This window comes from Lontra canadensis, unplaced genomic scaffold (genome assembly GCF_010015895.1).
Source record: "Lontra canadensis isolate GAN:19392208 unplaced genomic scaffold, GSC_riverotter_1.0 scaffold19, whole genome shotgun sequence".
NCBI classification, from domain to species: domain Eukaryota; kingdom Metazoa; phylum Chordata; class Mammalia; order Carnivora; family Mustelidae; genus Lontra; species Lontra canadensis.
In genome coordinates, this window is record NW_022631013.1 from 15,596,281 (window position 1) to 15,615,119 (window position 18,839).

Consider the following 18,839-nt stretch of genomic DNA (forward strand, 5'->3'; position numbering starts at 1 on the left):
GCATTGGCTCCTGCATATAATCTGCTGATGGCATCTGTCATCTTTGTATTTAAAGCCTACCTTAAATAGGGACAGAGTTGTCTGTTTAGGGACTCCAGGTCCCTGCAGAAGAATTTTCCCCAGGACTCTTACCAAGACGTTTGAATGTCAGGTTCAGCCAGCTGAAGGGCTTTCTGTAGGTTCAAGAGAACTTCTGTGAAATGTGGGGTGGGAACTAGAAGGCCCAGGGAGAGGACAGCAGTGGCAGAAAGACCACCGGAGAGAGGCCTGGGCCATAACATAATGACTCCAAGGAAAGGCAAGGAGCTGGACCATGCAGAAGAGGGGATAGACTCAAGAAATAAAAGTCAAGGGCAGACCGTGACTCTTAAGTGAGCCAGGTGCCAGGCACAGGTAAAGGAAGAGGTGGGCTACCTCTTCCCGGTCAGTGAGCTAAGGGAGTTCCATTCCAGTGCACTGTGTTTTCTCTGTGCAAGAAAAGAGCTCGTTCTCTGGAGGTAGGATGCTGGGGTGGAGGTGGGGAAAGGAGCCCGAGAGGCATGGTCAGGGAGGATGAAGGCCATAGGGGCGGGCGCAGGGATTTAGAACTCTAGCAGGAGTGACTTTTCCTCTTCACGCCCTCCACTCCCCAGGTCTCCCCAGAAAAGACAAGTGCTAAGTGCGATTACCAACTGGACCACGGGGGAGGAGCCTGCTTGCCCTGGAGTCTTCAGGAGGCACAACCAACTGAAGAGATCACGGCCCTCTGAAAACTGGCGAGTCGGCCTCAGGGGGTTGTTGGAAGATGATGGATGTGACATGGCCAGGGAAGGAGCAGCATGTGCTCAATGTCAGTTCACTGTTTCCTTCATTTCCCCCATTTTTAAAGGCATTTCCAACTTTAGAACAAGCTGGAAAGGATCAAGTGGTCACAGCCTCCCATTTGCCGCAGGGAAAAGAGGCAAGTACACAGTGGAATGGTGGGTGCCCCAACAGAACGGGCAGGGTCATATGGGAACACTAGTGAAGGACACTTAATCCCGCTCCGGGTGGGGGCGGACTCCCCAGGAGGCTCCCCACTTCACCCCCAGGCCCTGGCTTTTTGCAGCCCCCCCCCCCCCCCCGCCGACATGTGTAGGCACACACCCACGCTGGCTTCCAGCCCTGGCCGCCCCTGGGAATGGTCTTACAGGGTGGAAAGCTCTTAGGATACTTCACTAGGACTAGAATATCATTGTGGAAAATCTCCCCAGGCTCCAACCGCTGACTCATCCCTTGAGCCTTGTCCAGGAAATCAGTCTCCAAGATTGCACAAACTCACATGCAGAACAGCTATCAATATGTTCGCATTTGTATCCATGTCAATCTCCTTCCCTTATTCCTTGATATAATGAGTTATCTAATTATGGTGACATCTGTTGAGGAGGAATCTAGCTTCCCTCTCCCTGCTTGGGATCCAGTGCGGGGCTCTTTGGGGGGAGATCACATGCTTCAGGGTTTGTGGGGGAGAGGCAGAACCCCAACAGGGACCAGCCGTGGTTGCTACATGACTCTGGCTATCCCTGGCACTGAGCCCCTCCTTCCCCCCAGCAGGGGGGATGGCTCAGGGATGGGCAGCCCTGCCCAGTGAGTTGACAGAGCCATAGGCTCCCTGCCCGCATGCCTCCATACCCCCAGCCCAGGCTGACTGAGAAGTCAATAGGGAAGGCAGAAGCACGGAGGCTGGTTGCTTCACTTTTGTCTAATAATTCACGTGTTTGCTTTATTTTAACCCAGAAATGAGTTTACACTGATTAACCATCACGTGACCTGGAAATTAATGTATTTACAACTCTTCCTCTCTGGTGTCAGCATTCCTCAAAGCCAGAATTTAAGTCCTGGCCAACATTCATTCATTCATTCATTCATTCAACAAATATTTGTTGAGCACCTATTAGACATTAGGGGGCCTGAGATAAATAAGCACACTCTTCAGAGAAGATAACATTTAGTGATGCAAATGATAGCCACGTAGGAAGATGATGCCTGAGAGTTGAAGAGGGTGCTGAGAGAGACTTAGAAGAAGGGGCCACCCAGTCCAGGGCTCCCCCTTTGCCATCACCCCAAGGTGTCTTTAGAAACCACAGAGTCCTCGTCTCTCATGCTGAACCCCCGTGAGTCTCTCATGTTGAGACTCACAACAGCAAAGCCCAACATGCCAAACCACAGTTTCAGCAGGGTCAATGACATCCCATTGAACTTGGATTCATTTTGTTGGTGCTTCTCATTGTTCTTTTTTCTCAGGAGAATTTGGAGCAGGTTTGATTCATGTTTTCAAGCTTCCTGTGTCTTCGGGGTAAATGTGACTGCTGTACATACTTCAGACAGAATTTCTTTTCCTGATATGTTAGTCCTAATTAAAGTGAGGGAACAGAGGGCCCACCTCTCACACAGCCCTCACTAGGTTTGATAAGATCTTCTTCTATGCCCTAGCACTCAGTGTCCTTTGGAAGCATTTTTTTCAATTAAAAAAAAATTCTTCCACTCATTTTTCTAGGAAATTCCTAATGGTGTAGTCACTAAAGAGCAAAACTCTTGAGACTCTAATGATCCCAATAATAGAACTGGAGAGCTAGGTAGGACTTCGAGATAATGTAATCAATTCTCTTCATTTTGTGGATGGGGAAATCAAGGCACAGAGTGGAATCTGGAGAGCTTTTATGGCAGGCTTTGCCCCTTGCTCCTTCTGTACTCAGATTCTTAGGTTCTTGCCATTACCCACATAGTTTGTTTTTCCCTTGGAAAATCAAAGTATCTCTGAATATAAGTAATATTTTTTACGGCATCATGGTTAAATTATATTCTATGTGTTATACTTACTCACTCATTTGATCATTATTGATTCATTCTATAAATATACTGAGCACATACTATGTGAATGCATTTTGCTACTCACTGAGGAAGACCCAAAAATGAATAAGACACAGTCTTTACCCTCAAAGGCTCAAATCTATTATGGGAGATAAGACATGGACACAAATAACTTTAATACAATAGCAATAATAATAATAATAATAGCCATTGCTTATCCAGAGTTCATTGTACTTCAGGCACCGTTCTTAGCCTATCACAAATATTAACTCATTAAATCCTTACAGTGACCTTCGGAGAAAGGCATTATTATTATTATCTCCATTTTTATCAATGAGGAAATAGAGGCCCAGGAAGGAAGGAAGAGAACTTGCCTGAGGCCACAGAGCAAGTGGAAGAGCTGCCGCTGGAATCCAGACAAGCTGATTCTAAGATGAAAACCAGTCACTGCAATTAGAGAGGAACGTCTGAGGAAGCATGAAAGCCCCAAGAAGAAAGGTCCTTTCCAGGTGGGGAGAGTGCAGAAGGCTTCACAGTGGGAGGAAGTGGCACGTGAGTGGGGTCACCAGATTTAGCAAGTCAATGTTATGGGCCGACTTGGTGTGGAGGTGGACGCAAGAGGTAACTGCATCAGGGAAAGGTGAGGACTTGCAAGAGAAGAACATTCTAGAAGCAGTGGTCCAGGCGCACCTGGGTGGCTCAGTCTGTAAAACATCTGCCTTCGGTCAGGTCATGATCTCAGGGTTCTAGGATGGAGTCCCGCATCGGGCTCCCTGCTCAGGGGGAGTCTGCTTCTCCCTCTCCCTCTGCCTCTCTCCCCGCTTGTGCTCTCCCTCTCTCTCAAATAAATAAATAAAATCTCAAAAAAATTATCTCTCTCCCTCTTCCTCTGCACCCTCCCAACCCCTCCCCAGGTACACATTCTCTAACAAAAAGGAGAAAAAAAGAAGCAGTGACCCAACTGGTCTCTTTATCCCGAAGACTCTCCCATTCCTTCCAATCCCCTTATCCACTTCATCTGAAAAAAGGGCTGATCAAGTCACTCTCTCCTTCAAACCTCTCAGTGCTTCCCCAGTGCCCTCAGGATTTGTTCTAACTCCTTCACCTGAGATCTGCCCCTCCCTCGTTTATTCACATCTGCTGGCTCCTTCGTTCTATTTCTCAACCTTAAGGCAGAGGAAACTCCATCACCATAACAACCGACTGCTCAAAACCCTCACCGGTTTCCCACTGCCTAATGGTACCAGTTCTCCAGACTGGTTCTCAGGGATACCCACGGTCCGGACCCTCACATGAACCCGCCTTTCCAGAAAGAAACAACCCACTCTAACTGGGTTTTTCAGAATTCAGGAGCACATTCCACTCTTGGCCAACGCCATGCATTGGCCTGTCACATCCCAGAAAAGGAGTCCTTCTTCGATCAGGCTGTACCTAGTCCCTCCGACCCCACCCAGGGCCACCTCCCCGCCTCACAACACTTTCAGCCTCCGGGGCCCTCTCCGCTCATCTACACCCAGCAGTGGCATGGATCCTGGATTCTGGTCCCTGCAGAGCTGTAGCAGGCCCCTTTATTTCCAGAAGGGCGTCTAGGGTGCCATTCCTAGGCCTTTGCTTGCAGAGAGGATGATTTGATTCCGATGTGTTTTTGCTGGCAGCAGCGTGACGCGTAACACATCCAACTCTGTGCGCGATGTGCCTCTCGCGCTGCTCTTACAAGAGGAGTAAACAGTGAGACGAGCAAGTGGCTGTCATTTGTCTCAAAATGTCTCCATTCTGAGAATTGCAGACTGCAGATAAGATCTGTCAATCAACCGTCATGAATATTGTTAAAACTGGCAAAGACACTTTTCGAACTTTTTTTTTTGGAAGAAGAAGGTCCAAATTCCTCAGCCAGCCTTCTAAAATCAGTTTCCCGGGAGCTCATTAATCAATGAATCGATGAATTCAATAAATATTTATGGACTGTCTACCACATGCCACGCACTTTGGGATGTGCCTCTGAGACATGATCCTCTTTCTTCTGGAGCTTTGCACTTTGGTGGGGAGGTAGACAACAAAAGCCTAAGCCAGAGGTCAGCCGACTGTGGCCCATAGGTCGGTTCCAGCTTGCCGCCGGTTTCTGTAAATAAAGTTTTATTGGAACACAGCCATGCTCATTTATTTATGTACTGTCTACGGCTGCTTTCGCACTCCAACGGCGGAGTTGAGCAGTTGTGATGGAGACCGTATGGCCTGCAAAGCCTAAAATATTTACCATCTGGCCTTTATAGAAAAGTTTGCCAACCTATGGCCTAGAAAAATAAGTATATAGTATGTCAGGTGACAGTTCATATCATGAAGGAAAATGAAAAGGTGTGAAGATAGAAATGTCAGAAAGGAGTGTCCACGGATGCACACTCCGGTGACGAGGCCGTTGGGGAAAGACCCGAATAAAGGTAGGGAGCAAACCACAGAAACAGGTAACCAGCTGAGTCAAGGACTCGGAGTGGAAACACAAGAGCAAAGGTCACGCCACAGATGCATGCTGGGCACATGCCAAACATCGGGATGGCTGTGGGGTTGAAGCTGGGTGAGCAAGGGGAAGAGAAACGTGTAGGATCAGAGCCAGGGTGAAGGGCCAGACCACGAAGATGGATGCCGGTTTTATCTGAGACACGGGAAGCCATTGTAAGATGGGAGCAGAAGATGGTTTTGGGTTTTGAGGGATCCCTTTGACTGCTGTGTCAGAGAAAAGGGGACAGAATTTCAGGTCAAGGGTGGAAGCAAAGAGGCCGGTGAAGAGGCTACTATAAGGTAGTAAGAGGTTGGAGATACAGGGGTCTTGGATCAGGTCCATGGTGGGGGAGGGGAGAGGGTTGCTGAGGGGGTGACGGTAGTCTGATTTAGGGTGCAGTTCGAAGGATCCCCTGATGGTTTGATGGAGGGTAAGAAAGACTCCACAATTTTGGGCCTGAGCAGCCCTCAGAGTGGAAGTTACGTGTTGGGAAAGGTCGAGGGAGACCGGACTGGGGGCAGGGAGTGACTGGACATGACGATTTCTGCTTTGAATGTGTTCTGTGGAGGGTTTATTAAGTGACACCGTGAAATAGGCAGCACCAGCCGCGCCTGCTCTCGGCTCGCCTACTAGCGACCTCCCGCCATGCAGGCCTCTGCCCCTGGAGCAGGCCGCACAGCCACCCTACCTCAAGTAGGCCTCCCCTGTTATTCTCTACCTCAGTCCCTGTGTCCTCCCGGTGGACAGCTTTTCCATGTTTTATTTTATTCACCTGTTTGTTTACTTGTCTTTTTTAAAAATCTTTTTCATTTCTTTTAAGATTTTATTTATTTATCTGACAGACAGAGAGATCATAAGCAGGCAGAGAGAGAGGGGGAAGCAGACTCCCTGCTGAGCAGAGAGCCCGATGCGGGGCTCGATCCCAGGACCCTGAGATCATGACCCGAGCTGAAGGCAGAGGCTTAACCAACTGAGCCACCCAGGCGCCCCTGTTTACTTGTCTTTTGACAGACCCCTGGTCTTTCCCATGCCCCACAAAATGGAAAACCATAGACAACACGTAAATAGGCAAGAAGTCTGAGTCTGCCTTGTTTGTCAGGATATCCCCGGGGCCTAGCAGAGTCTCAGCCACGTAACGTTCAGTTATCAAAGCCTTTGCTTCGGCTGAAGCCCCGTGCGGATGGGCAGGCCGTGCATTCATTTATTCATCATGCAGGTAAAAAAGCAGGTGTGCCTCCGGCTGGGTCGTAACAGAGGGGCCCGTGTTGTGGTCCCTGACCTGAGGACCATTGTTCTTGTCACACAGGATGCTGCCCACGCTCCAGCTATCAGAGCGTCAGCATGTCCAAGGGGTTGGATTTTCTTGGGGGCAGCTAAATGTCAAAAGGAAGGGGGGAAGAAAAGGATACCCACATAAGATTGGCAACATCTCATTCTGCTAAATAAAGACACGAGGAAAAACAGCTCCTCCTTTAGACTGTGCTGCCAGAGCAAATAGCTTCCCGAGCCTCGCAGCTTGGGGCAGGGCAAGTGATGTTACCGACACCCTGTGTGCCCCCGGAGGTCGGCAGGGTCCTGGTGATGGGGGTGCCAGGCGGACAGAGGCTGTGCCTCGACTCCTGTTTCCGTGGGTGGGATTATCCGACTCTCTGGCTCTCAGAAATTCTGCCCATGAGGAATGAGCACTTTCCTCTTCTGTTTCATTTGTAAAAACAAGGCACTTGTCCAGACGTCACTGAAATGGGGGCCAAGAGGTTGAATCCTGCCACATGCCTGGAAGGTGAGAGGTCAGAGGAGTTCAGGCCAACTGGATGGCTCCCCCAGCTGCCGTGGACAGTGGCCATCGTTTCATAGAAGGAATGGCACGTTAGCACCGGAGACGTAAGAAGGACGTCACATCAGAATAAAAACAAAACTTCAGGTTGTGTGAATTAGCTTTATACCAACCTTGCTATTTGTCCTTATCTTTCTCACCTTCGCTATGGACCGGAGGACAACGGTGGTAGATTGGCGTTGGTCCCTAGGCCAGCTGGTCAGTCCGCAGCCTGATCCCTTGGAGGGGGTCCTGCTTCCTTGACCGTACACCAGTTCTTTTACCTGGTGTCCTCCTTGACCTGCAAACGCATTCTCCCCTCACTCTCTGTGTCCCGATCTCTATCTCTCTCTTTCTTTTTTAAGAGATTTTATTTATTTACTTGACAGAGGGAGAGATCACAAGTAGGCAGAGAGGCAGAGAGAGAGAGGGGTAAGTAGACTCCCTGCTGAACAGAGAGCCCGATGCGGGGCTCGATTCCAGGACCCTGGGATCATGAGCCGAAGCCAGAGGCTTAACCCACTGAGCCACCCATGCGCCCCAATCTCTCTGTCTTTCAAGCAGGCTCTTGTCATCCCCAAACAGGCGGTATCCCTCTAGCATCCCTGCACCCAGGGCCCTTGGAGCCCAGAGCCCTCTCTGTACTGCTCGTGCATCACTATGTTAAGGGGTTCTGACAACAGCTGAGCAGACATGCTGTTCCCATCCGTACTCATTCACAGACACATCAGGCAGGATAAGGGCAAAGGTTCAACACTCAGAGTTTCCTTTCGCTGAAGGAGATGGGCCAGACACTAGCAGGAACAGGTGGCCTAGGTACTATTTAGAAACCCTCAGAACTACAATTTCCCCCTGAGAAGCATATCCTCTGGAAGGCACTGATGAGAGGAGGCCGCAGAGTCAGCCGCCCGTACCCGGGAGCCTGTGGGCTTTGGACCACCAAGACTTCTCTGGGGTTCCTGGGCTCTAATCTTCCAGCGGTCACTGGGAGAACTGTTTTTCCCTCCCTGGGCACTCTTCTCGTGACATGAACTTTGTACCACTTCTGTCTCCTTGCTGGGGGTCCGTTTGAAGTCCAACAAGACAGACGCAGAAGGGAGAACCCCTGACCTGTTCCAATGCTGCCACGGCTCCAGAAAAACAAAACCAAACTACTTGGCCAGAGTAGAGCCCAGATTTGAATAAATCAATAATATAAAGAGTTTTATTAAATAGATCCAATTTGGACAATGCACATTTACCAAAGCTTAAAATAATACTAATAATAATATTAGTATTAATAATAGCCTAAATTGTCCAGTACTGTGTAGTTTGTTTGAAAAAACTTTCACATTTACTCTCTCACTTGATCCTCATCGTGAGTATGCAGGGGTGGACTAGTATAAAGCTCAGAGAGGGTAGGTGGTTTATTCAAGATCACACAGCTGATCTATCACTTCAGATGCTTTCTGTAGCAAATACTGGAGAACTGGCTTTAGCGATTAAAGGGGGATTTATTCTAGTCTGGAATAAAGCAGCCTTCAAGTTTGATTGACTTAGCAGCTCAAGTCCATCATTAAGGAAGTATACCCTTCTACCTCTCTGCCATCCCCAGGCTGTCTTTTTCATCAGGCTGGTGATAAGACAGCCACAGGAGTGCCAGACCTGTCATCCAGACATCATTGTGGCAGAAGAAAAGGGAAGCCATCATGTGCTGGGCCTCTCTGAATGGTTGGAAAAAAGGCCCCTAGCCCTTGCCCCCCAGCGATGCCTTGCAACTCACAAGTCATTTCTGAACCACTTACTTGGGTGGAAAAGGAAGTTATGCTCAGATCAGTCAGGCATGGCTTGGGAACTGGAAAGGGTCAACTTCATTTGAGGCATATGACTGTGTGGGTTGTATCCACATTGGCCTGTAAAAGGCAGAGTTGGCATTTGAATTTTGTTCTTTCCTCTGGATCACAGATGTGACTTGACTCTCTCTCTTTTTCTGTTCCAGGGGAGTACCCTATTATAAAATAACAACCACGCGGTAGGTATCTCTGAAGTAGCAGACTCCCAGAGTATTTTCAAAATAAGATCTGAAATACATTTTTTTAAAGGATCATTTGTATTCTTCTTCTACCTCTGCCCCAAGTCAGCAGGCAAGTTGCCTCAAGTCCAGGCGTGGGGGACGGAGTTGTGCCGGTGGATTCCAGCCGGAAGGAACCACTTGCCTTTGACAAATGAGCAGCTCAAGTTCTAGGGAAGAGGCCTGAAACTTGGAAGTCAGAGGGAGGATGGCCACATCCTACTCCAGTCCTGGCCAGCACTGAGGAGAACTGGGAGGAGGAAGCAGGGCTGTGTGCAAAGATCTACTTCCAACAGCCCTGAGGAAGTGGGGAGGCCACTCAGGAACATCTTGGTTCCCAACCTACCATCATGGCAACGTTTGCTCGGTTTCTGATGGCAGATACTTGTTGAACATCTTCTCTCTTTTGCTACTCACTATATCCCTGTGGGATGGGAAATACCACCCACCATTCTACAGATGAGGGACCAGAGTCTCAGAGATCTCCCTTCTTGGGGGAGGTCACAGTTAGTATGGTAGGCTGAACAACAGTCCCCCCAAACATCCACCTCCTAATATCCCAAACCTGTGGATATGTTACTTTACCTGGCAAAAGTGGCATGGCAGATGGGGTTAAGTTAAGGATCTTGTAATGGGGAAGTCGTCCTGGGTTATCTGGGATGGCTCAAGGTATCCACATGGTGCTTATAAGATGAAGGCAAGATGAAGGCAGGAAAGCCCGGATAGAGAGAGAAAAAATGTGACAATGGAAGCAGAGGTCAGCATGAGGTGAGGAAGGGAACCATGAACCAAAGAATGCAGCTGGCCTCTAGAAACTGGAAAAGGCAAAGAAAGCATTCTTCCTTAGAGCCCCCTGAAGGAAAGTGGCCTGCCAACATTTTGATTTTAGGATTTCTGACCTCCAGAATCATCAGATAATAAATCTGTGTTGTTTTAAGCTACTAAGTTTGTGGTAATATGTTACAGCAGCCGTCGGAACCTCATATGCTCTACACAGAAGTTAAGTATATGGATTCTGAAACCAGCATGCCCAAATTCAAAGCCTGACTCTCTCACTTAGCTGCGTGACCTTGAGCAGGTTGCTCAGCCTCTCTGCCTGCATTTTCTTGCTGGTAGAACAGAGATTGTGATAATGTCTGACTCAGATGGTGGTTGCGAGGCTCATATGAGTTAGTGTAGGCTCAGCACCTAGAACAGTATCTGAAGTATTGTAATAAGCACTCAGGAGATGCCAGCTCTCACGAACATTCGTGACAGCTCTGCTAGGTGGGTATTTTTGTTTTCATTCACGTGCTCAGAGAACTCACATAAATTGTCCAAGACCACATGGCCATGAAGAGCCAGAGCCCACAGGTCCATCTGGATCCACATTGTCTTTTACCTTTTGCAAGATCTCACTGCTTCCAGGCTCAGCAATTTGAGCGATTGCAACTGTCGTGACTAGAACTTGGTGTCTAGGTCCCTTACCTGTCTTCTCTCTCCTGCTCTCCTAGCCCCCTCTCCTTTCTGTAGTCAGCTACCAGCTCAGATTGAAAGTGGCTGAAAAACACTGGGTTTTGCTTTACATGTTCTTAGGTCCATCTCACGTTATTTTTGTAACAAACCTGGGGGTGGGTGGTTGGGCTGGGTGGGGAGCATCATCTCCATTTCAGGGATGAAGATAGTGAGGTTCAGAGAGGCTGAGGGACTTGCCCAAGGTCAGTGGGCCTCTGAGAGGCAGAGAAAAGAGAAGAAGTGGTCTCCTGGCTTCTGGTTCTGAGCCTTTACAGCTGCCTGTCAAATCTTCCTAAAAGCTCCTGCTAATTCCCCACTTTCCAGATCAGAGCAAGTGAGAACTGCCATCGGTTTACCTCTCATCTAAGAGAATGTGATAGAAATCCTGCGTAGGTGGTCTGTAACATGTGCACATTTTCTTTCCCTTAATATTGCTTTAATTGAGTATCACTTGGGTAAATGCTTTGATGAGCAAATGTTTGTGCTTTGCGGATTTAACAAAGTTAGACTTTTCCAGTGACTGAAAAATACTGACTGCTGTGATTGTTTTGATTTTCATGGTGAACCCATTAGAAACCCAGGGTCCCTTGTCAGGGTTCATCGTCCTAGGCTGAACCCAGCAGGAGGATCCTGCGTCACTGACATTCCTGGTGACAGGGAACAAATTCCTTCCTCTCTGGGCCCCAGCAACGTGCTCTGGGAAATGAGGGGGTTGGACCAGATAATCCCTAAGGGTCTTTGTAGCTAGAGGTTTTGACGACCAAACCCCAGGCTGAGGTTCCTAGAAGCACAGGAATTCTCTCCCAGCTTCCAGCTTGCACGCGAGGGCTCTGTCTTGAGTCCCAGTGCACAGGAGGCTTGGCCGGGGTCCAAGGTTGCAAGTGGAGTGGAGCCCTGCACACTGCAGTCCCCCTGCAGCCTGGAGACCTGTGTTTGTTCTGTCCCCTCCCTGGGAGGCTGCCCTGCCCTAGCCGCTGCTCTCCCCGCCCCCAGCATCTCTCTGAGCATCTGGGCCTCTTCTCCCTGGCAATGGGGAGACTAGATGGGAGTGCCAGGACTGTTTCCTGGGTCCCCTGCTCTGCCTGTTTCAGGACTCTCAACAGAGGGGCTGCCATGCGTGGTTGAAGGTGAGTGGTGGCTCCATGGTCAGTTGGCCCAAAAATGAATCCGTTCCTTGCTTTTTATTTTTTTTTTTAATTTATAAAGATGCCCTTTTCCTTACTTCTAAAATCGGGCATTTTCAACTTATTTTGTATTTCCAATGATCTTCACTCAGCGGCACCATTCTTTGAAGCGTGAGGCTGTTTTATGCTCCTGAGGGTGTTCTGTCACCCAAACATTCCCACGCCTCAGCGACCGGGGGATGCAAATGAAGTTCAGTGACATTAATGCTGAAGTCATGCAGCCGGGAGCCCTGACCTGGATGACCAGGGGACGTCAGCAGCCCCCCTCCGCTGGCTGGTCCCAGGGGCCACCTCATGGAGGCTCCACAGCTGTGCCTGGGTGCTCTTCCTCGATCGTTGGCTCAAACCTTCCCTCACGCAGCCTCACTGCTCGGGGCAGTGGCACTGAAGCCACACTCCACCTCTGGTTCAGAGAGAGAGGCTAGTGGTCTCCTCACAGCTCTGGGCCAGGCTCCTCATGTGTACAAAGCCTTTCAATCTTTTTTTTGAACACCATCCTTCATTGTCTAGCCTGGGATCCCTCACTTAGGTCTGCAGAGGGGACCCACAGTGTCCTATCTGGGGTTTCTCTTCTTACATGCTCCCTCCCCGGAGACCAGAAATACAGGTCCCCATGCCAATAGAATCGGGGAAATGAATTGCAGGAAGAGTCAAGAGCTCATCAGTTCCACAAACCCCCGTCTTCAAAACTCAGTTTGGTTTCTATACTTAATTTTTAAAAAATATTTTACATCTTGATTGATATGGGAAGAATTCTAAAGTTCTATCTTATTACAAAAATAAATCTTACAATGTAAAAAAAAGATAGCAAAAAGGATAGTCTGAATAATTTGCTCAGGATATCTGAACAAATTAAAAAACACCTAAATGGGCTGAATTTCAGGCAAACTGGTCATTATGTAAATCAGTTGACAGATGAAATGGCTTTTGGGTGTAGTTGTTTCAGCCAGTGAGGTCTGTTAAAGAAGAAAGTCTACCTCGGGCGGAATGTGGGTTTTGGGCACCTAGCCCAGTACCTGGGGCATAATAGGGACTCAATAAATGCTTCCTGGATCAGTAAATGCATGCATGAATGAGGAAAGCTTGATTATTTCTAATTCAGCTTTGATGATACTCCAGTAGAATCTGGGCGGGACAGCTCCGATTTCTTTTAGGGATATTACAAATTTCTCAGGACATTAACAAAATTCACCTTCAGTTGGAGAATAAACCAGTGCCAGGCAGCTTTGGGGAAGATAGAGCAGGAAGTCCCCAGAGCGAGAAGGTGCAGAAGCTCAAAGCCCTTGCCAGTCACAGGTCTGGCTTTCCCCCCACCCCTAGAGAAAGCTAAGGCCACCAGGGGCAGGATTCTAATGACCCCACCTGGGTTACTAGGGAGTCCGCCAGAAGGGTAGACGGCCAACCTCAAACTTGTCAGATCCTTCCACAGCTCAGCTGCAGGAGAAAGGAAGGATGGATTTCTGAGTTAACAAAAAGTTTCTCCAGAAGCATAAATGGGGGTTGATGTGGTCCCAGTGGGACCAAAATATACAAAGTTGGTTTAATCATTCATTAAAATCTATTGAATACTTGTTATGACTCTGGGGTAATAATGGAAAAGAAGATACAACCCCTTCTTTCAGGCACTCACACCCTGGAGACAAGGTACCAGAAAACTGGTATTTCTTAGAGTTATTAGAAGTACTAGGTATTTTGAGGCTAAAAGCACCTAAATGAGCCTTGCTATGTGAGGAAGGTCCTGGGGTCTGAGCTGAGTTCTGGAGAACCAGGAAGGGTAAGTCTGGGGAATGGGCAAGTGGGGGGTAAGAACACGGAAGAAAACTTCAGGACCAGGGGGCTGCAGGTGAATTGGATGGAGGGGAGTGGGAATGCTTAGGAATTCAGGTCTCAGTTCCCTCAGCCGCGGTTACCTCCTGGGAAAGGGTGGGGAAGGCACCATGTGGGTTCTCACTGTCACAGGTGGCGTGTCCAGTGGCCACTTTGGCCAAATAAAACTCAGCTGCAGCAAGAAGCAAGTTGAACCTGGGGTTGCTCTGGAGCCCAGAGACTGCCCACCTGGAAAGTCCCCATCAGAATCCCTGGAAAACCACAGAACTTCTCATCCTGTCCGAGTGAGGTGTCATCCTGGTCCAGGAAGGTGGGCAGAAAAGTGAGGAAGAACTAAGGGTTGTCTGCAAAGTAAAGACAGCACCCTGACTCAGAGTAGCCCCGGAGAAGAGATAAGAGGAAGTGGGTAGGTTCGGGGGGGGGGGGCCTCAGGGAGATCGTGAAAGGCAGCAGGAAGCTCAGGGAGGCTTATCAGGGGGCTGCGGCTAGACCCACTGCGAAAGGAACCTGGGAAAGATGCCCTGCCTCTCTAGAACGGGAGCCCTGTAGTAGCCAGAAGCCTAGAAAATACGGCCATAAGCCAGCCAGGCAAGTCAGCCATCAGGGTGTAAGTCCTCTCTGAGGAACAGAAGTGTTAGAACTTCATCATCACCAACGAGGAAGCCAGGGGGAGGAGCACCACAGGGATGGGCTTGGAAACTCGGGATTCTTGGGCTATCTCTTCAGAGCTCACAAGTGGAAAAGAAAAGGGATTCTTGGCAGAGTCAGAGTCTTCAGAGACCTCATATATTCAGATAATACAAGAAGAGTCTACACCAGCCCTTCACGGCGGTCACTGCCTAGATAGCTCGCCCAAACCTGGGAGGCCAGCTGAGGAAAGGGTTGTATCCTCAAGTGATGGATAAGAACAGTGAGGTTCAGAGGGGTCACCCAGGGAGAACCAGGGAGAACCAGGGTCCAAACTACTATGCCTTGTCTGCCTCGACCCTTGCCTCTCCCTTACGTTGTTAACCTATGTGCCGCCATGCTCCAGATTCCAAAGCTTGCGAAGGTTTAGAAAGCTTCTGTTTCAAATATGATCCCGCGGAAGACAGTCACTACACAGCCCTCGGTGGAGAAGGTGGGTGACAAAACCAAAGTGCAGTGTGATTCTACGTTTGTAAAAGAAAAGCATCGTGACACCCGCCCTTTACATGACCATTGGGCGACATCTGGATGAGCAGACAGCAAAATTCTGGCAGCCGTTGTCTCTGGGTGATGGAATTTCTAGGAAATTTTAAACAGTTCTTGCTTATCTGCATTTTTTCATTTTCCTACAGTCAATATAAATTCTTCAAAGCTCCACAGTCAAGCAGTCGGGGGCAGGGGGAGATTTCAAGCTAATAGTGAGCTTCTTCAAAGCAACTCTACCCATTTCTAAAATAGAAGTTTTGTCCAGGAACTGGAAAGTAAGCCCAAGGAGGAGTGTATCAGAGTCTACACGAGGTATCTCTAGGCACTCAGCCTTTAGGGGCCACAGAGGGGCCAGCCCAGACGGAGCCGGGCAGCTGTCCAGGGATGAAGAAGGCCCTTTGCTGTTACAGTCAGCAGCAGTGTCCCCCGGGTGAGGAGGCCCTGGCTGCCACCTTTTCCCACCGGCACTTTCCTACCGGACTATTGTTACTCATGCACATGCCCACAATTCCTTAGGCTACAAGCCCTGGGGAGCAGGGCCATGAGACCTCAGGCCTTCAAGCTAGACATCTGGGTTTAAGTCTTAGCCCTGTCTACCCCTGGATACATATTTAAATCTTCTAATCTCAATTTACCCATCTGTAATAGGGGGAAGACACTAATATCTACTTATAGGGCTGAGAAGAAAAATGGGATAATGCATATATACCCTTAGCCAGGCATCTGACTGGTACTCAGTAAACTGTGGGTGGTATTATTATCATTAATAATAACAACAGTAATAGCAATAGTAAGCTCAGAATCCCTGTGCCCAGGATGGGTCTGGTAGGCGTTCCATGAATGTTTACCAAATAGAGAGCATGTGACGCTTCTCACATGCTTCCTTCCCCCACCCCCCGCAACCGGAACAGGTCAGCAAAGCACTGCACACTCTCTCCCTAGTCCTTTCGGAGAGCAGACAGAAGCATAGTAGCCTTTGGGCATTCCTCCATCTCTGGGTCTCAGCCTGACACATTCTGCTTGATCCCAAGCCCAAAATCCTTGAAACTCAGCCTCTGGTATTCACAGGGTTGTAGTGATTCACAAAGGAGCACTTCTAGCCCACCTCTGATCCCCGGGAGCCAGTGTTTCACTGGAGGGAGATGAAGGGGACAGCTACTTCCACCAGGTGGAAGCCAGCAGAGAGGGCCTTACCAGCCCGGCAAACTCTTGGCCAAATTCTTCATGTTCTGAATCAAGTGGCAGCCGCAGAAACCCATCACGGGCAGCCAAAGCAGTTCCTAGGCCGGAGAGGAAGGTCCAGGGGACCTGGAGGGTTCTCACAGTGGGGAGCAAAGAGCACAGGCTCCGAAATGAGGAAGACCTGAATTCAAATCCTGTCTCTCTCTGCTCGCTCTCCAGCCATTCAACTGTGAGCAAAGTGTTAGGCTTTCTGGGCCTCGAGTTCCCACCTCTCTCTGAGAACTAAATGAAATCCCGAGGTCAATGTCTGGCAGTAGTTCCTCAACGGACAATACTTTCCTACCCTTGGTCTCCATCTCACTCAAGCCCCCAACCCTCCAGAGGTGAAGGAGGTGGTATTTGAGCTTGATCTGGAAAAAATGGATACACTTTGGAAGTGTAGAGGTTGGGGGAGGGACATCCTACACAGAAAGAACATAGTGAACCAAGGCCCAGAAGCAACAATACAAGCTATGGTGGGGCTAGAAGAAATCGGCTGTGTTTGGGCCCTATCTGGTCAGGTGGTCGAGACAGACCTTTTCTTTTTTTCTTTTCTTCCCCCTTTTTCCTTTTTCCCTGTTTGCTTCTTCACTTCTTAACTGTCTGCGAGAGGTTAAAGCAATCTGAATTAAGTTCGTTAAATTGACTTTTATTATTGAATTATAATCATTTGTGCAATTATGAAACCAGGTGTTCCTGATTGAGATCAATTATTCCTTCACCTGATCACTATAGAGCTAATAAGGACTTAGAATTGCTGTTCAAGTATACTTCCAGCCGGGTTGAAGCCTTCTGGAAAGGCATTTATTAAGCCAAGGAGTGGTGGAAAAAAAAAAAATCCAGGAGAGAACAAGGACAGAGATTAAAATCCTTTAGGAAAAGGCCTAGAAAGGCTGATTTGATCATTAAGTAGCCTTGATGGGTGGCTGGCTGTTGAGAAATAATCTTTGAGGTGTTCCTACAGGAACTTTGATGGGGGTAGGGTAAAGTGGGGTGAGGTAGGCATGGGGTAGGAAATGAAGAGAGGACACAGACGCTCTCTGTAAACCACAAGTTAGAGCCCATCTTCCTCTGCTGAGGTGGAGTTGCCCTCTCTCCCTCTAGAGGTTTCTCAATCATGACACCAGGAAAGCTGTGAAGACACCATATGCCCCCCCACCCCCCACTGTGTGAGGAATGAGTTAAAGGGACGTGCAACCTCTGTTCTAGGAAATGAGGTTTGGGATGCCTAGAGTTCTAGGTTCCTCCACATCTGATCCCTAAAGACCTCTGTCAGGAGGACAAAGAAGTAGTTTATTAATTCCTTTTTATAGGTGGGGTTCCTGAGGCTTGGTCAGCTGACATGCCTACAGCCACAGGATTAGTGACCAAGACCGGACTTGGACCAAGCCCTTCAGATGCCAAGACCTCTAAATGGACTTTCCCTTACAACCTTTATTGCCTCAAGTCCCGTTCCATAGGCAAGTATGGTTAGTGGATCATTTTTGCAGTGATGCGCAAGCCTAGATAAATGTTAAAATCACTTGGGGAGATTAGGAAAACACCTGTTGTGTGGGCCCTCCTCTGTATCTGTTAAGTGAGAGTCTGTGGTCCTGGACTATGGTACCATTCTCTTTTAGAAGCCCCTGCAGTAATTCAAATATGAGGCAAGGTTGTGAACCATGGATCTAATGGGTAGCTAGTTAGCTAAATGGAGTCTGGCCTGGCCTGGGGAAGTTCTGCAGCTGTATAGAGCTCTTTGGGTTCTGAAGGACAGACACCTAATGCAGCTAACTTGGCCTGGTCATTTGCAGGGGGATTCATTAGAAGGCTTACGTTGTCAAGGAGCATGTAGAGGATATAATGGGATCCCAAGGACAATTGTATGTGGGAGTAGAGAGTTGCCTGATCTCACCTGACCTATGTCCACATCCTTCATGCCATGATCTTTCTGTAAGGCCATTTCTTTCCCTCCTCAGACTGTTCTCTGCCATAGTCCAAGGGACCTGGTCACCGATGCCTCTACACATCTCCACTGTTGGAGAAGATCTGAGACTTCATTCTTCATCCCATTCTTGGGCAGATGCCCACTCCAGGCCAGTCACTTTGGTCACATGGTTGTGCCATTAAGATTCTGGCAATCCTCTTCCAAACCACATGGCTAGAATGGGGCAGGCGTTATTTTCCATAAGAAGGAGCAGGTAGTGTTCTAGAAAGACATAAAACAGAGGTTTCCTAGCCATCATCTGTGACCTTCATATAGGATTCCTGCGGCAGGAACACTCACTTGCAGGGAAATCCCTCAGGGATTGCCTTGAAAGTCTTGCCGGTCTGGAATCTGCCACTGCCAAGAAGCAAAAATCAATAGCTTTGAAAGCAGGATAATCTGGACCTGATCATTCCCTGAATGCTGAGCAATAGGACCTATAACGCAGAGGAGATAGGTACTGAGGCCACGTAGACACCATTCCTGACCTCCAGTCCACCAAAGACTCACAACCTTGGATTTGGACAGGATTCTAGTTTAGTTAAGAATCTTTGGGTTGCAAGTGACCGAAAACCAACTCAAACCTATTTACCCACCTGAGGGAAGGAATCTCTTGGCTCACATGACTGAAAAACGCAAGCTATTTTCTCTCGTGGGTGTCTGGATTCAGAACTGAGACAATGTCCTGAAGACAGTCTCACCCTCTCCCTCTCTCAGCTCTGCTCTCCTCTCTGGGTTCTCCTCAGGCAAGTTCTCTCCTCACAGAAGCAATATGGCCACCAGTGCCT